Source organism: Aethalodelphis obliquidens, unplaced genomic scaffold (genome assembly GCF_003676395.1).
Source record: "Aethalodelphis obliquidens isolate GAN/ISIS:26980383/991018 unplaced genomic scaffold, ASM367639v1 scaffold7, whole genome shotgun sequence".
NCBI classification, from domain to species: Eukaryota; Metazoa; Chordata; class Mammalia; order Artiodactyla; family Delphinidae; genus Aethalodelphis; species Aethalodelphis obliquidens.
The window spans coordinates 50,814,235-50,828,936 of record NW_020837951.1 but is presented as its reverse complement, the minus strand read 5'-3'; the positions used below and the strand labels follow the sequence as shown (position 1 = coordinate 50,828,936).

Genomic DNA, 14,702 nt, shown 5'->3' with positions numbered 1-14,702 from the left:
GTAGAAGTGTACATTTAAACTCAAATAAAGCCTTGAACACAGGACCTGAAACCATAAAAGTCCTGAAGAAAACACAGGTAATGAGCTCCTGGACATAGGCCTTGGCAATGATTTTTTAAATCTGACTCCAAAAGCCTAAGCAACAAAAGCAAAAATAAACAAGTGGGACTACATCAAACCAAAAAGTCTTTGAACAGTAAAGGAAACTATCAACAAAATGAAAAGGCAACCTGATGAATGGAAGAAAATATTTGCAAATCATATACCTGATAAAGGGCTAATATCCAAAAATATATAAAGAACTCCTACAACTCAACAGCAAAAAAAAAAACAATCTGATTTTAAAATGGGCAGAAGATCTGAATAGACATTTTCCAAAAAAAAGAAAGGTACATGAAAAGATGCTCAACATCCTTAGTCATCAGGGAAACGCATATCAAAATCACAATGAGATAGCACCTCACATCTGTTAGAATGGCTGTTATCAAAAAGACAACAAATAACAAGTGCTGTCAAGGATGTGGAGAAAAGAGAACCCTTGTGCACTGTTGGTAAAAATGAAAATTCATGCAGCCACTATGGAAAGCAGTATGGAGTTTCCTCAAAAAATTATGAATAGAGCTTCCATATGACCCAGCAATCCCACTTCTGGATATTTATCCAAAGAAAATGAAAACACTACTTCAAAAGGATATATGCAACCCCATTTTCACCACAGCACTATTTACAATAGCCAAGATATGGAAACAACCTAAGTGGCTATCAACGACTGAATGGATAAAGCAATTATACAGATACCCAGAATTGCACCCTGAAAGCATATCAGATATTCTTTATTCAGGTGAGAAAACTGAAATGCAGAATTATTTAACAACTATCCTAAGTCACACAGCCCAGGGTCTTGCTGCTCCAGCCTGGTGTCAGGCCTGAGCCTCCGAGGTCGGAGAGCCGAGTTCAGGACATTGGGCCACCAGAGACCTCCCAGCCCCACGTAATATCAATTAACATCAGCTCTCCCAGAGATCTCTGTCTCAACGCTAAGACCCAGCTCCACCCAATGGCCTGCAAACTCCAGTGCTGGACACCCCATGCCAAACAAAGAGCAAGACAGGAACACAGCCACACCCATTAGCAGAGAATCATACCAAGAGAATTATACTGCCTAATTAGCAGTATAATTAGCAGAGAATCATATTGCCTAAAATCATACTAAGCTCACAGACACCCCAAAACACACCACGAGATGTGGTCCTGCCCACCAGAAAGTCAAGATCCAGCCCCAACCACCAGAACACAGGCACCGGACCCCTCCACCAGAAAGCCTACCCAAGACACTGAACAAACCTCACCCACTGGGGGCAGACACCAAAAACAAGGGGAACTACGAACCTAGAGCCTGCGAAAAGGAGACCCCAAACGCAGTAAGTTAAACAAAATGAGAAGACAGAGAAATATGCAGCAGATGAAGGAGCAAGGTAAAAACCCACCAGACCAAACAAATGAAGAGGAAATAGGCAGTCTGCCTGAAAAAGAATTCACCATAATGATAGTAAAGATATCCCAATCTTGGAAATAGAATGGAGAAAAGACAAGAAACATTTAACAAGGACCTAGAAGAACAAAAGAGCAAACAAACAACAATGGTGAACACCACAATAAATGAAATTAAAAATTCTCTAGAAGGAATCAATATCAGAATAACTGAGGCAGAAGAACGGATAAATGACCTGGAAAATAAAATAGTGGAAATAACTACCACAGAGGAGAATAAAGAAAAAAGAATGAAAAGAATTGAGGACAGTCTCAGAGACCTCTGGGACAACATTCGAATTATAGGGGCCCCAGAAGAAGAGAAAAAGAAAGGGTCTGAGAAAATATTTGAAAAGATTATAGTTGAAAACTTCCCTAACATAGGAAAGGAAATAGTTAATCAAATCCAGGAAGCGCAGAGTCCCATACAGGATAAATCCACGAAGAAACAAGCCAAGACACATAGTAATCAAACTATCAAAATTTAAATACAAAAAAAAATATTAAAAGCAACAAGGGAAAAGCGACAAATAACATACAAGGGAATCCCCATAAGGTTAACAGTTGATCTCTCAGCAGAAACCCTGCAAGCCAGAAGAGAGTGGCAGGACATATTTAAAGTGATGAAAGGGAAAAACCTACAACCAAGATTGCTCTACCCAGCAAGAATCTCATTCAGATTCGATGGAGATATTAAAACCTTTACAGGCAAGAGAATTCAGCACCACCAAACCAGCTTTACAGCAAATGCTAAAGGAACTCTTCTAGGCAGGAAATACAAGAGAAGGAAAAGACCTACAAAAACAAACCCAAAACAATTAAGAAAATGGTAATAGGCACATACATATCTATAATTACGTTAAATATAAATGGATTAAATGCTCCAACCAAAAGACATAGACTGCCTGAATGAATACAAAAACAAGACCCGTATATATGCTGTCTGCAAGAGATCTACTTCAGACCTAGGGACACATACACACTGAAAGTGAGGGGATGGAAAAAGATATTCCATTCAAATGAAATCAAAATAAAGCTAGAGTAGCAATTCTTTATATCATATCAGACAAAAGAGACTTTAAAATAAAGACTATTACAAGAGACAAAGAAGGACACTACATAATGATCAAGGGATCAATACAAGAAGATAATATAACAATTGTAAATATAGATGCACCCAACATAGGAGCTCCTCAGTACTTAAGGCAAATGCTAACAGCCATAAAAGGGGAAATCGACAGTAACACAATCATAGTAGGGGACTTTAACACCCCACTTTCACCAATGGACAGATCATCCAAAATGAAACCAAATAAGGAAGCAAAACTTTAAATGATACAATAAAGTCAATTAAGATGGACTTAATTGATATTTATAGGACATTCCATCCAAAAACAACAGAATACACTTTCTTCTCAGGTGCTCATGGAACACTCTCCAGGATAGATCATATCTTGGGTTACAAATCAGCTCTTGGTAAATTTAAGAAAATTGAAGTCATGTCAAGTATCTTTTCCAACCACAATGCTATGACACTAGATATCAATTACAGGAAAAAAACTGTAAAAAATACAAATACATGGAGGCTAAACAATATGCTACTAAATAACCAAGAGATCACTGAAGAAATCAAAGAGGAAATCAAAAAATACCTAGAAACAAATGACAGTGAAAACACGACGGCCCAAAACCTATCACATGAAGCAAAAGCAATTCTAAGAGGGAAGTTTATAGCAATACAATCCTACCTCAAGAAACAAGAAAAATCTCAAATAAACATCTTAACCCTACACCTAAAGCAATTAGAGAAAGAAGAACAAAAAAAAAAAACCCAAAGTTAGCAGAAGGAAAGAAATCATAAAGATCAAATCAGAAATAAATGAAAAAGAAATGAAGGAAATGATAGCAAAGATCAATAAAACTAAAAGCTGGTTCTTTGAGAAGATAAACAAAATTGATAAACCATTAGCCAGACTCATCAAGAAAAAAAGGGAGAATACTCAAACCAACAGAATAAGAAATGAAAAAGGAGAAGTAACAACTGACACAGCAGAAATACAAAGGATCATGTGAGATTACTACAAGCAACTCTATGCCAATAAAATAGACAACCTGGAAGAAATGGACAAATTCTTAGAAAAGCACAGCCTTCCGAGACTGAACCAGGAAGAAATAGAAAAAATAAAGAGACCAGTCACAAGCATTGAAACTGAAACTGAGATTAAAACTCTTCCAACAACAAAAGCTCAGGACCAGTTGGCTTCACAGGCAAATTCTATCAAACATTTAGAGAAGAGCTAACACCTAGCCTTCTCAAACTCTTCCAAAATATAGCAGAGGGAGGAACACTCCCAAACTCATTCTACGAGGCCACCATCACCCTGATACCAAAACCAGACAAAGATGTCACCAAAAAAGAAAACTACAGGGCTTCCCAGGTGGCGCAGTGGTTGAGAGTCCACCTGCCGATGCAGGGGACGCGGGTTCGTGCCCCGGTCCGGGAAGATCCCACATGCCACGGAGCAGCTAGGCCCGTGAGCCATGGCCGCTGAGCCTGCGCGTCCAGAGCCTGTGCTCCGCAACGGGAGAGGCCACAACAGTGAGAGGCCCATGTACCGCAAAAAAAAAAAAAAAAAAGAAAGAAAACTACAAGCCAATATCACTGATGAACATAGATGCAAAAATCCTCAACAAAATACTAGCAAACAGAATCCAACAGCACATTAAAAGGATCATACACCATGATCAAATGGGGTTTATCCCAGGCATGCAAGGATTCTTCAATATATGCAAATCAATCAATGTGATACACCATATTAACAAATTGAAGGATAAAGACCATATGATAATCTCAATAGATGTAGAAAAATCTTTTGACAAAATTCAACACCCATTTACGATAAAAACTCTCCAGAAAGTGGGCATAGAGGGAACCTACATCAACATAATAAGGGCTATATATGACAAACCCACAGCCAACATTGTTCTCAGTGGTGAAAAACGGAAACCATTTCCTCTAAGATCAGGAACAAGACAAGGGTGCCCACTCTCACCACTATTATTCAACATAGTTTTGGATGTTTTAGCCATGGCAATCAGAGAAGAAAAAGAAATAAAAGGAATCCAAATCAGAAAAGAAGAAGTAAAGCTGTCACTGTTTGCAGATGACATGGTACTATACATAGAGAATCCTAAAGATGCTACCAGAAAACTACTAGACCTAATCAATGAATCTGGTAAAGTAGCAGGATACTAAATTAATGTACATAAATCTCTGGCATTCCTATACACTAATGATGAAAAATCTGAAAGGGAAATTAAGGAAACACTCCCATTTACCACTGCAACAAAAAGAATAAAATACTTAGGAATAAACCTACCTAAGGAGACAAAAAACCTGTATGCTGAAAACTATAAGACACTGATGAAGGAAATTAAAGATGTTACACACAGATGGAGAGATAAACCATGTTCTTGGATTGGAAGAATCAACGTTGTGAAAATGACTATACTACCCAAAGCAATCTATAGATTCAGTGCAATCCCTATGAAACAATCAGTGGCATTTTTCACAGAACTAGAATAAAAATTTCACAATTTGTAGGGAAACACAAAAGACCCCAAATAGCCAAAGCAATCTTGGGAAAGAAAAACGGAGCCAGAGGAATCAGGCTCCCTGACTTCAGAATATACTACAAAGCTACAGTAATCAAGACAGTATGGTACTGGCACAAAAACAGAAATATCAATCAAGAGACAGGATAGGAAGTCCAGAGATAAACCCATGCACCTATGGTCACCTTATCTTTGATAAAAGAGGCAAGAATATACAATGGAGAAAAGATAGCCTCTTCAATAAGTAGTGCTGGGAAAACTGGACAGCTACATGTAAAAGAATGAAATTAGAACACTCCCTAACACCATACATAAAAATAAACTCAAAATGGATTAAAGACCTAAATGTAAGGCCAGACACTACAAAACTCTTAGAGGAAAACACAGGCAGAACACTCTATGACATAAATCACAGCAAGATCCTTTTTGACCCACTTCCTAGAGTAATGGAAATAAAAACAAAAGTAAAGAAATGGGACCTAATGAAACTTAAAAGCTTTTGCACATCAAAGGAAACCATAAACAAGATGAAAAGACAAACCTCAGGATGGGAGAAAATATTTGCAAACGAAGCAACTGACAAAGGATTAATCTCCAAAATATACAAGCAGCTCATGCAGCTCAATAGCAAAAAAACAAACAACCCAATCCAAAAATGGGCAGAAGACCTAAGTAAACGTTTCTCCAAAGAAGATATACAGATTGCCAACAAACACATGAAAGGATGCTCAACATCACTAGTCATTAGAGAAATGCAAATCAAAACTACAATTAGGGGCTTCCCTGGTGGCGCAGTGGTTGAGGGCCTGCCTGCTAATGCAAGGGACATGGGTTCGAGCCCTGGTCTGGGAAGATCCCACATGCCGTGGAGCAGCTAGGCCCATGAGCCACAACTACTGAGCCTGCATGTCTGGAGCCTGTGCTCCGCAACAAGAGAGGTCACGACAGTGAGAGGCCCGCGCACTGCGATGAAGAGTGGCCCCCGCTTGCCACAACTAGAGAAAGCTGTTGCACAGAAACGAAGACCCAACACAGCCAAAAAAGAAAAAGAAAAAGAAAAACTACAATGAGGTATCACCTTGCACCAGTCAGAATGGCCATCATCAAAAAATCTACAAACAATAAATGCTGGAGAGGGTGTGGAGAAAAGGGAACCCTTTTGCACTGTTTGTGGGAATGTAAGTTGATACAGCCACTATGGAGAACAGTATGGAGGTTCCTTAAAAAACTAAAAATAGAACTACCATATGACCCAGCAATACCACTACTGGGCATATACCCTGAGAAAACCATAATTCAAAAGATACATGTATCACAATATTCAATGCAGCACTATTAACAATAGGACATGGAAGCAACCTAAGTGTCCATCGACAGATGAATGGATAAAGAAGATGTGGCACATATATACAATGGAATATTACTCAGCCATAAAAAGAAATGAAATTGAGTTATTTGTAGTGAGGTGGATGGACCTAGAGTCTGTCATACAGAGTGAAGTAAGTCAGAAAGAGAAAAACAAATACCGTATGCTAACACGTATATATGGAATCTAAAAAAAAAAAGAGGTTCTCATGAACCTAGGAGCAGGACAGGAGTAAAGACGCAGACGTAGATAATGGACTTGAGGACACGGGGAGGGGGAAGGGTAAGCTGGGATGAAGTGAGAGAGCGGCATTGACATATATACACTACCAAATGTAAAATAGATAGCTAGTGGCAAGCAGCTGCATAGCCCAGGGAGATCAGCTCAGTGCTCAGTGACCACCTAGAGGGGTGGGAGAGGGAGGATGGGAGGGAGACGCAAAAGGGAGAGGATATGGGGATATATGTATACACATAGCTCATTTACTTTGTTATACAGCAGAAACTAACAACATTGTGAAGCAATTATACTGCAATAAAGCTGTTTAATAAAAAGAAATTACACACACACACACACACACACAGAGGAATATTATTCAGCCATAAAAAGGAATGAAATCTTGCCATTTGCGACAACATGGATAGATTTCAAGGGCATCATGCTAGATGAAATAAGTCAGAAAGAAAGAGGAGAAAAGACCACAGGATCTCCCTTATATGTAGAATCTAAAGAAAGACCACAGGATCTCCCTTATATGTAGAATCTAAAACAAACAAAACAATCAAGTTCATAGATACAGAGAACAGGTTAGTGGTTGCCAGTGGTGGGTGTGGGTTGAAAGAAATGGGTGAAGGGGATCAAACGTTAAAGAAATAGGACGTCATACACAGTTTCAAAGTATAGCAATGTTGTTAGGTCAGTGCCAGGTGATTTGTCTAAGTATAAACCTTTCTGTTTTTAATAGAAACGGACATCTACTTCAGAATTTTACCTGGGGTTCATCTTGCTCATTTCTGAAAACCAAGAAAGAAACTGAAAACTGTAATGATTTATAACACACTGAGACTTTTATGTATAACGATCTCACTTACTCCTCAAAATAACCTAGGGAAATAGGTAGATAAGCTGTATTACCCTCATATTTGAGATAAGTTATATAAGTTTTAGGAAGGAAAAGCCTCAAGAAAAAGAAAATAATTCAAATATATCAGTGATTACATTAAATATAACTAGGTTAAATTCTCCAATTAAAAGACAAACACCATCAGATTACATTAAAAAGAACTATAAGCTACAGATCAGGAGAAAACTCTAATTAGAAAAGATACATGCACCACAATGTTCACTGCAGTACTATTTACAATAGCCAAGACATGGAAGCAACCTAAGTGTCCACTGACAGATGAATGGATAAAGAAGATGTGGTACATATATACAATGGTATATTACTCAGCCATAAAAAAGAATGAAATAATGCCATTTGCAGCAACATGGATAGACATTATCATACTAAGTGAAGTACTCCAGACAGAGAAAGGCAAATATATGATATCACTTACATGTGGAATCTAAAATATGATACAAATGAACTTATTTACAAAACAGAAACAGACTCACAGACATAGAAAGCAGGTTTATGTTTACCAAAGGGGAAAGGGAGTTGGGGAGGGATAAATTAGGAGTTTGGGATTAGCAGATACAAACTACTATATATAAACTAGATAAACAACAGTATATAAACTGAATCACTTTGCTGTACACCAGAAACTAACACAACACTGTAAATCAACTATATGTCAATTAAAAAGAAAAACCATATGCTACTTAACAAGAGTCATACTTTATTTTTAACAGATTTATTGAGGTATATTTGACATGCAATATACTGCACATATTTAAGGTGTACTATTTATAAGTTTCATGTAGATATACACCCATGAAACTATCACTGCAATCACAGTTTCCTCATGCTTCTTCTTAATCTTTCCCACTCCCTCCCCCTAGGTAACCTATTTGCATTTGGTCACTATAGACTAGTTTGCATTTTCTACAATTTTATATAAATGGAATCAGACGATATATCTCTCTTTTGTCTGGCTTCTTTCACCCAGCATAATTATTTTAAGATCCATCTATGCTGTAGTATATATCAGTAGTTCATTCCCTTTCATTACAGAGAAGTATTTCATTGCATAACTATACCAAAATTCGTTTATCCATTCACCTGTTGATGCACATTTGAGTTATTTCCAGGTTTTGGCTATTACAAATAAAGCTGCTATGAACATTCATGTGTAAGTCTTTATATGGACATAGTCTTTCATTTCTCTTGGGTAAATGCCTAGATGAACTGTTTACAAAGTCGTGGGAAAAAGTTATGCAAAAATAGCCAAGAGAAAGCTTGTGTAGCTATAGTAATACCAGACAAAAAGGACTTTAAGGCAGACAAATGACTACAAAGGTGACATTTCCTAAATGTTCAAGGATCAATTCACCAGAAAGATATAGCAATTATAAATATGTATGTACCAAGCAATAAAGGCTCAAAATGTATAAAACAAGAACTGTAGAAGAGGAGAAATATCAAAGTCACAATTACAGTGAAAGATTTTAACATACCTCATTCAGTAAGCAATAGAACATGTAGATTAAAATAATTAGAGATATATAGGATTTGAACATGATAAACTTGATCTAATTGACTTATATAGAAAACACAACATCTTATGACAAAGTACACATTCTTTTTGTGCACAGTGAACCATTTACCAAAATTGACCACATCCTGGGCCATAAAGCAAATCTCAACAAATTTCAAAGGTCATAAATCATATAGAGCAGGTAGTCTGACACCAGAGTGGAATTAAACTAGAAATCAATGAAAACAAACTAGCTTTCTAAATATTTGCTTATTTTTGCCAATGGCATAAAATTAAGCATCATCTCCTTTATGTTTCTGCACATAGGCTGAATAAATGGATTTTTCAAAACTGATTAGAAACTAAAAAAAGAGAGAAAAATTATATATAATACCTAGACATAGCAATAGTTATAAACTATTCTATTTTTAGTATGTAATATTTTTGTATTTTTAAATATAAAAAGTATTAAAAAAGAACACTGTAAAATATCTCCCTCATAATTTTGTCTGCCAGTTATGCAGGTGCCCTCCCCATAGACAATCCACATAACAGTTTCTTGTGTACCTTTTGTGCATATAGAGTATACACACAAATACATGTATATATTCTTTCCTCCATTTTCTTTACACAAATGAGAACACAATACTTGAGATTCATCTATGTTGTAGTGTGGACCAATAGTTCATTCTTTTTTTTATGGAGTATTACATTGTGTATGGATATACCACCATCTGTTTATCATTCATGATTTATCCATTCATACCACAATCTGTTTATCCCGTCCACAATCTGTTTATCCATCATCTGTTTATCATCCACTGGTGATCTGCATTTGCCTTTTTTCACTTAACAGGTAAGGACATAAGAATGCCTCATTCTTTCTACAGTTGCATATGTATTCTATTATATAGATTGGCAATAATTTCTCAACTAGTCTCTTTTACATATTTTTGTTGTTTCCAATTTTTTTAATTGAGGTATAACTGACATATAAAACTATATTAGTTTCGGGTATACAACATAATGATTCAGTATTTGTATATACTGCAAAATGATCACCACAGGAAGTCTAGTTAACATCTGTCAACATACGTAGTTACAAAAAGTTTTTTCTTGTGATGAGAACTTTTAAGATCTACTCTCTTAGAAACGTTCAAATATGCAACACAGCATTATTAACTATAGTCACCATACTGTACATTATATCCCCATGACTTATTTATCTTATAACTGGAAGTTTGTACTTTTGGACCCCCTTCACCAGTTTTGCTCACTCCCCACCCACTGCCTCCGACAATCACCAATCTGTTCTCTGTATCTATGGTTTGTTCTGTTTTGTCTAGATTGCACATATAGGTGAGATCATATGGTATTTGTCTTTCTCTGACTTATTTCACTTAACATAATGCCCTCGAGACCTATCTATGTAGTCGCAAATGGCAACATTTAAAAATTTTTTGAGGGAGTTCCATACTGTGTTCCAAATTGGCCACACCAATTTACATTCCTGTGTTGTTCCTATATTTTTACCAATACAAATGACGTTCAGTAAATTGCACGTGTTAATTCATACATTTATAAATATATCTGTGGAATATAGTCCTAGAAGTGGAGTTGCTGGGTCAAAGGGTTTGTGTGTTTGTCCTTCATAGTATTTTACCAATTAATTCTCTAGCCAGCAATATAAGAGAACGTACAGAATGGTTCCATCAAATTTAAGGAATTAATGAATGAATTGGCTATTCTGCCTATTGTTATCTGCAACTATCCTGTAGAGTCAAGATCTGTTTATGTGATAAACAAAACCAAGGTCTTCAATGAGGAGCTTTTTTGCCTTTTGTGGACAGGAAGGTGTCATCTAACAAAGTTAATCCCTTCGTTTACAGGGCAACTGTAAAACTCAGGACTATATATGGTTGGTTACCTTCCATCAGGCTGAAGATTTGGTCTAGATATACTGAGTTTGTGGTCCCAAGGAAAAGGACTCCAAGTGGAGGTCAAGTTGGCAGCTGGATAATCAGGTTGGAGCAGAAATGATAGGTCAGGTTGCAGATGTAAATTTAGCCAGGTTTGAGCTAGGGGTTGTTTTTCCAGTAGGAGTGAGAGATCAATACCTCTCCACCTACGGTTTCTCACCCATCTCCCTAGCAACCCATCACCTAGATGGCTGTATGTGGTACCTGCAATGGTGTGGTCAGAATCTGTGGTCCTGGAGCGAAGCCACACAACCTAGCTAAAGAGCAACTGAACCAACCTCTCAGTTCAAGCACAGTCATCCTTATGTTTTAGCTTTGAGTCCTCTTTGATGACTCTACTCTTTGAGAAAACCCAGGTAATAAGGGCTCTCAACAAGCTGTTCATAAAAGATCCTCAAAGCAGTGTCTGAACCACAGAAGAATTTATGGAATAAAATTTTGCCAAACTCATGAAATAAAAATAGATACGGTTCTAAATGTTGAGAAAAACTTCCCAGTTATTAGGACTGTGGAAAGTTGACACAGCCTTTTAGTGAGAACAGAAAACCATGCCACTATTTATCAAGTGTTTGCATGATGCCTGGCCCTGTGCTGAGCACTGATGCATACCATCCCACTGAATCCACACAGCAACACTCTAAGCTGAATTTATCTTCTCAAATTTAACAAACGCAAAACTCAGGGCTGGAAATGTCTGGAGTCAGGATTTGAAACCAAGGCTATCTGACCGCAAAGACTGTGCTCTTAGTCGCTATGATTATGTAAGCTCAAAAAGTGTATTTAAATTTAAGTGCACTATTAAAAAATATACAGAAGAAAAACCACTAGAAGGAAATACCATTTAAAGTTGTGTTAGAGAGCCAGGATAATAAAGGTTTTTCCCGTCTATTCTCTTTTCTTTTTCCAATGTGTCTGTACTGTAGTTGCCATAATCTTATAACAAATCATGTACACACACACACATTTTTAACCTCCCATGTGTCAACTTACTGAGTAATATAAATTCTTCTGCTGAGACACGCAAGAATGAACCTGAATATCTTAAGAGTCTCTTGAGGGCCCCCTTCACCATTATTACTTTGTTTCTAAGTCTCCTGCAATTTATAAATAAAACTGTGTTCTCAGTACACTTTGTTTAAGCCCTTGTATCCACTTCCTGATCTATCTGGATTCAGTTAAACTCAACAAACCTTTTTGGGTGCCACTGGTTTAAAAAAGCACCTCATTTCTCCACTCTGATCTGTGATTTATCTAAGTTATTTGTCCCAGTTCCTTCAGAAAGATCCTGAGGGCCCCCTGGCCTCTGCTACCCAAGGTAATTGCAGCTGTGAAGTTCAAATGCCTTTTACCATAAGATAAAATGGGGCGATTTTAACTCCCTCCATTTTTGTGAGTTTCCTACATTAAGTGGAATTTAGTTTAATTTATTGAGGTGACTGAGAGAGAAAGTTTTGGTTTGCCTTGAACACAGCCTCAATCTGTGCTGGACAAATGGACTGTAAGATTGGTTGTATCTTCTTCTGTGCCCTACATTGCAATGGTTCTCAAAGTGTGGTCCCCCAGACCAACAACATTTCCCTGGGAATCTGTTAGAAATGCAAATTCTTGGACCTCATCCCAGACCTACTGAATCCTAAACTCCGGGGTGGGGCCCAGCAATCTGTGTTTTAACAAGCCCTCCAGGTGATTCTGATGCACCCTCAGGTCTGAGAACCGCAGGTCTCTTGTAGCAGACAAATCCCAGCTCTACCTGCCAGCCTTCCCTTGCCTTGTACTCATCTTCCCTCAGACTTTGGACTTTGCCATCTGATCACCCTTCCTCAGTCTAACTAACTCTGCCTAGCTAGTTAATTTGAAGATCAAGATTCTAACAGACATTCATTTAATGATGCTTAAATTCCTACATAGCCAGATTTAACTAAAACATGCCACTTTATACAAATTGTTAACGCACCCCAAAATAATCACCTTCCCCAATCCCTCTTCCCCAGTCCCAAACCATCTCCTCAAATTTTACTTTAGGGCTTCTCTGGTGGCGCAGTGGTTGAGAGTCTGCCTGCTGATGCAGGGGATACGGGTTCGTGCCCCGGTCCGGGAAGATCCCACATGCCGCGGAGCGGCTGGGCCCGTGAGCCATGGCCGCTGAGCCTGCGCGTCCGGAGCCTGTGCTCCGCAACAGGAGAGGCCACAGCAGTGAGAGGCCCGCGTACCGCAGGAAAAAAAAAAAAAAAAAAAAAAAAAACACTAGCTCATCTAATTTTGGGGGGAAGAGGTTTCTTTTATTCTTTTTGGCCGCGCTACGCGGCATGCAGGATCTTAGTTCCCCAACCAGGAATCATGGAGTCCTAACGACTGGATGGCCAGGGAATTCCCGGGAAGAGGTTTCTTATGTGGTATTTCCCCCATGTGCAATATTAGAACAATGATACTATAATTACTGTATAAAAGTATAGCAAAATTTATACTACTGGGTATATTCTTAATACTGAGAAATAAGAAGAGACCAGAGGACATGCATGGTAAAGTTACATGAACTTTTTTTAAAGAGACAAATGGGAAAAGTAAGGATTGTATATAAATAAATTTCTTTCTTCCTCCATTAATTGATGATTCTTTCTTATTACTTGTCTTAAAATCAAAACAGTCCAAAGAGTCTCAAAATAATAAGGATGACCTAAAGACATTCTGTCTAGATGCCTAGAAAATTATGCAAAATATTTATAATTGGGCACGTATGTGACAATCTTTCCTTTCATGTATTGAGACTTTTTTCTTTTTTTAGAAAACTTTAATAAAAAATCTTCTGGTATTGAAGTTAATAACATAAAAACAAGGCTAACTTGACCAAACTGAACACCTCCTTTGCTGCCTCTGTCCTGGAATCCTTTTTCTTCCAGCTGTGAGCCTCCAACTTAAGTGTACATAAGAATCAGCTAGGAAACTGGTAAACAGTGCAGGTGTCTGGGCCCCACCTCCAGAGATTCCGATTCATGAGTCTGAGCAACGCCAGAATCTGCACTTTCAACAGCCTCAGGGGTTCAGATGCTGTCCCTCTAGGCAAACTTTGAGAACAGGAAGGACTGCCTCATGACCTCAAAGCCAATGGAAAACCTGCAGAGAAACTTAGCTTGCTATTAGACCAACAACTAAATCTCAGGTAATAATTCATACTTGGTGCTCACTCAGACAGATCTAGGAGGAGAATGTGTGTCTCTGTGGTCCAATCTGTAATTTCCCACTTCCTCCAGCAGGGGAATGATTTTATCCACAAGGCAGTAAGGTCAAGGTTCCAAGGATAACCTACATAAATATTTTCCTCCTCACTCTATGTAAACAAGTTCAGGGCTTTAGATTACAAAAGTTAAGAAAGAGAAAAGAGAAAGGAGGAACGACGGAAAAGGAGGATTTTTTACAGGAAAAAAGAATAACAAAGTTTATATGGCTCACATAAGTGGGATGGACTGCAGTGTAAGCGCTGCATGATTATAGGATCTGCTTCAGAAGGCATGTACTCAGCTAAGCCAGAATATTGGCCAGTAACCAAATAGTAAGAGTTGGGAATTATTCATTTTC

At 37.9% G+C, this 14,702-nt stretch overlaps 1 protein-coding gene across 1 annotated transcript in view; it reads right to left on the bottom strand.

The window, feature by feature from the left end:
• DOCK8 (dedicator of cytokinesis 8) overlaps positions 1-14,702 on the bottom strand; it is a 221,983-nt gene that overhangs the window by 180,353 nt on the left and 26,928 nt on the right. The window lies entirely within an intron of this gene.